The 4,918-nt window shown below is 38.8% G+C and overlaps 1 long non-coding RNA gene across 1 annotated transcript in view; it reads right to left on the bottom strand.

Annotated features, from left to right (window-relative positions):
* Positions 1 to 431: 431 nt before the first annotated feature.
* LOC112142661 overlaps positions 432 to 4,918 on the bottom strand; it is a 28,107-nt gene continuing 23,620 nt past the window's right edge. Inside the window, exon 7 of the long non-coding RNA XR_004949080.1 lies at positions 432 to 2,336. This is a non-coding gene — a long non-coding RNA (uncharacterized LOC112142661). The remainder of the gene's footprint in view (positions 2,337 to 4,918) is intronic.

Below are 4,918 nucleotides of genomic sequence, written 5' to 3'. Positions count from 1 at the left end.
ATCCAACCACATTTTAATGAGCTGCTGTTCCAACGCTACGCCACGTTTTTTCCGCTGATGGCTGGCTACGGTGGCCGTTTTGGTTCAGTTGTTCTGGTCCCAGCATGAACTGCATGTCCTCAGACTGAGGAATTTCAGAGCAAATTGAAGTTCAGTCCAATTGGAAACAAACCAAGACCACCTAGAAAGGCGGGTAAGACAGCGTTCCAGGTCCTGGACCAGGGTCTGCTTGCGCCTATTCAGACTGAAACTTTGTTCTGAATTATCGGGGGAAACAAACTGGTTCACTTTAGGTGTGTCCAGTCAGAATACACCTTAAGTTGCCAGTGACCAGTGGTGCAGAAAAGCCCACTTTTTATGTTCCCCCAGGGTAACGGGTGGCACTCGATGTGGACAGTCATTGTCCGGAGACAATTACACATGTTGCTGCTGTTGACCGGTGTAGGTACCACATGTACTCTGCCTGCAAGATCGGCTCGGGGGGTTGCGGCTTGATGACGTTTAAGATAGCGATTGGTCTGGACCTTTAGACCACCGTCACGTGATACGGGAAATGACACACATCCGCCATAACAATGCACGGACTCTTCCCGAGTAAAGAGACGAGAAGGTCCAAACAAATACGTTAAGAATCGCAAAAGGGGCTCAATATTTACAACCAACTGCAAAAACCTTGACAACAAAATAATTCAATTGAGACGAGTCATCACAGGATCATTATTTTAATAGAGAGAAATCAGGCGGGAAACGTGAAGGTTTCGCTTAAGTGGGTGCTCAGGAGTAGCATCCTAGCTTGTTGTTGGTCGCAAAAAAATTAAAAAAATTACAAAATTACAAAAAATTAATAAAAAATGGAAGTGGTTATTCGCTCATAATTTTTTCAAAATACATCCTGGCAGTGTTGAACTTCTGAGGAAAATCCGCTGGAATATGCAGCTCACTTTCTGCTTGGTGATGTACACACTGAGGAGAGCAGCCATTAGTAAAGGAGCTGTCAATGCAAAATAATCAATAATAGCCTGACCAGGTCTCAACACTTTTTTCTTTTCAATAAACTTTATTATAAACAACAGTTTCAGTGCAGAAAAACGGAGCAAAATAGCCAAGTCGTTTGTCTCAGTTACCCTAGTGTGACGTCATCACTAGTCTCAACACCCAAGCCGATTTTCCAGACCGAGCAAATGTGGTACCTACACCGGTGAACCAGCTGCACATCTACACTGAGAACAAAACAAGGCAGCATAACAAGTATGATGTTCATTCAACCTTCTTCACTTTTGTAAAATTCCACTTGACCACTTATTTACAGGCAAGGTGGCTTTAACCAAGGTAATTGACTTTTTTATGTTTTATTCCAAATAAAGATTTTTAGAGTCCAGTTCAGTCCTAATCATTCCGAAACAGCATAAGTTGACTTTGCTGCATTTTAATCTTAGTCCATGCAAGACTAGCTTTTTTCACCCTCTGTCCTCTCCCTCATTCCTTATCTTACCTCATGCATTAAAAACCCACTCACCCACACACAAGTGCATGCAGTACAGTGAAAACATCTATTCTTGTGGGAGAATGTCCCAAAGGTCTTAGTCAAGAGCATGTGGGCTGATCAAGTCAAAGTAATCTAAATGCTTAGCTGAGCAGCAGTGGGAGAAAAACACGACAAACTCTCATGGCAAATCAGATCATTACACACCCACTGTGGCATATGGGCCTTTTCAGGGAACAGTATTTCTCCAAAGGGGGTGAAGCTGTTGAAATCAAGTGGAGTGTCCACTGAGATAGGTTGGTGTTACTGCCTTTCCTGGCCATTTCTATTCTTTTCTCTCATGGGTCAGTAATTGAGCACAGGAAACTGAATAAATTGTCACAAGTCGAAACTAAAGTCACAAGAATGTCTTTTTTTTTCTCCCCCTCAGTTATATATAAATTTGGAAAAAGCCAGCGGGGAAGAAATGACAAGACCAAAAGTTGGGTTTATGTTTTTTCCTTGTTGCACAAAGAGTGTTGGAGCATTCGTTGCCTGCCTTTTCCCTCGTCACTCCAGTAAAGACGCTCTCACTGGTCCCTAAGCTGTTTTCCAAAAGTAGAACACAGTGTCTCCTGATGCCACAGCAACCTGGTGGCCAATTGCAACCTTATTTCATCTTAAAGAAAAAGGTGACCCCTTGGCACAAAAAAAGGCAAATTGGGGGAACATTTGTTCTTCTGAGAATTCAAAGACAAACAGGGATATTTTTATAAGCAATAAAACAAAATAAGGGAAGAAACTTCAGTTGTTGCAGCTGACGAAGGCCTTTTTTGAAGCTGCTGAGGTTTAGCTTAAAGAGTAGAGTCTGAAACTGAGAGACCAAACATTTTACTATATTTAATTAGTTTGCATGTTTTTCTAAATGGATTATATAAAATATAGACACGAAATAAAATGTCATGCCCACTCCAATGAATATTGTGTTTTTGCTGTTTTTAACATGTTTTTGTAGCATTACATATAGCATATTTTAGTGATGGAGGACATACTTAAAAGAAGATTAAAACTGCATTGCTGAGTATTTATCTAAATCGTGTTGGATCTGGGGCCAGTTTCAAGAAGCAGGTTTTGTTGAAACTCTGAGTTTGTGAACTCAAAATTCAGGAAAAACTGAGTATTCGGTTTCAGAAACAGAGATACCTTAAACTTGTGAAAGTGGGTGAAAGCAAACCGGCTTCACGAAGTAGGGTAAGCTGAACTCAAAATCAATCACTACAGCAACCGGGTCTGAAGGTAACTTTTTCATGGTCGCGATGCTCACACCAGATTCTGGTTCCAACAATTCAGAGTTGATTGAATCCTGAAACCAAAACTCAGAGTTTTCGAACTTTGAGTCGGTGAACTCTGAGTTCAGGTTTGAACTCTGAATTTGTTAAACCTGCTTCTCAAAACTTGCCCCAGGAGCAGATAAAAAGCTGTGGTTATAAAACGCTCAGGTGTGTGACACAGTAACGAAAATGGACAAGCCAAAGTCTCCATGCTCCACTGAAATTCTAAATCCTGCATTTGAAGACAAATATCTCCATTGGCGTCTTTATTTTCCCTGTTTGAGCTGCTATCTGGCTCAAAGCTGTACAGATTTTTATTTTATTTATTTATTTTTTTTTTTGCTTGTTACAGTCATGTTAGCTTGGGGTTGTGAGATTATAGACAAAGGAATTCTGGGATATCAACATAGGGTTACTTCTGGGCCACAACTCAGAGGCAAATTTCTAATGAGCTTCTGTCACAAAAAAAAAAAAACAAGTTTCTTAATTTTTTGCTTAAATCTCAATTACCAAAATTAAAAGGCCACTGGTAATTATTTTACAATAGATAAAAACATAGTTGGAGTGGGACTTTAAATTATAAAAATAAAGTCAGCATTGCTGAAAACAATCATTGGAAGGGGATTTTTTTTTTAATGTTGAATCTTAAAATATTACCTCTTTAAGATCCGCTTTGCCTTATATGCATTCCAAACTTTAGCAGTAGATATATTCATGAAAAACAATAAGTGTTCTTTCGCATAAATACAATCTGATCTCTGGCCATTTCTTTCCTCTGGCTTTACCAAATCTAGAGAAATGTAATCTTTGCTTCTGCATTAAAATTCATGAGAACAGATAAGACTAGACTTTCATTAGGGGGAGGTTTTTCTGGTGGCATTTAGGGAGGAAGTAAAAACCAAAAAAACAAACAGAAGAATTTTAAAGATCCATTCTAAGGTCAGGAAGCTCGTTGCCAAAGTTTCACTCATTTACTCTCAATGCGAAGAGGTGAACGCACGCTTTGAAACATCTGGATTTCCACTGTGTGCTGCATCATTTCCAGTTTAACGCTTCACTAACTGGTTCACTTTCTCAACACATATAATTGGAAAACCTTCACACCAACAAACTTCACCATCTGCTGAAGGAAACAGGGAAATCACAGATGTCAGCATGGCATCCACACCATCTATTTATAAGTTAGTTTTTGCTATATTTGCTGCCCTCGGGGCAGTTATGTTACAATGTTTGGCTGGCAAAATAAAAACCAGAACTGAGGTAAGACAAGGCAAGTTTAGTACAATAACACAAATGCAAAAAAATAATAATAATAAATATATAATAAGCAAACAAGCAATTGACTTTTTTCTCTTTAATTATCCAGTAGAAGTATCACTTAGTTAGTAGATGTTAGACTTGTGTCAAAATGTGAAGGAGTTCTCAAACTTTGCTAAATCTTAAGTATATTATGCTGTTTATTCCTCTCTGTAAACAACCCCAAAGCAGTATTTTGATCCATTCACATATTTCTTAGGGCTTTTCCAAAATGCTGCACTCTGGCGAGGTCGGATCTAGAAGGACGTCATGAAATGGGCGGCACCCACATGGGACGAAGGGCGGAGCCTCAGAGATTGAGGCGTTTTATTTCCAGGTAGGAAAAGAGTTTGCAGAAAAACTCATTTCATACATAATTTGTTCTCTAGTCGCCAATAGTAATAGTTATTTTAGCAAGAAGGACATCAGCAGTAATTCATACAACAGTAATGAAGCACAACAAAAGTAAAGTCACAAATGTTTTGGCCTCTGCTTGGCCATGCTTTTAACTTTCCCCTCAAATATTTGTTCTCCAAACTATGAGAAATACATACTTTAAATTATATTTTAGGTGCCCAAGTCTGGTTAAAAAAAAGAAAAGAAATAAGACCTTAATATCCATGATATTAATGAGCTCATCAGTTCAATTGTTATATGTAAAAGTCCAAAACCTTTTACTGTGAAAGACTACATGTGACGTCCAGTGAGGGGTGGTGAGGTTTGTGGCTGGTGAGGCACAGACCACTTCTAAATTAAGTTCATATGCTTCTCCTGGAGAAAAATATCTGACTTTGGATTAAAGTCTTTTAGTTTTACAAGTATTTTTAAA

The sequence above is a fragment of the Oryzias melastigma genome, linkage group LG14, assembly GCF_002922805.2.
Source record: "Oryzias melastigma strain HK-1 linkage group LG14, ASM292280v2, whole genome shotgun sequence".
In the NCBI taxonomy this organism is placed as follows: domain Eukaryota; kingdom Metazoa; phylum Chordata; class Actinopteri; order Beloniformes; family Adrianichthyidae; genus Oryzias; species Oryzias melastigma.
The sequence above is the reverse complement of the archived record's forward strand: the minus strand, read 5'-3'. Positions and strand labels throughout refer to the sequence as shown.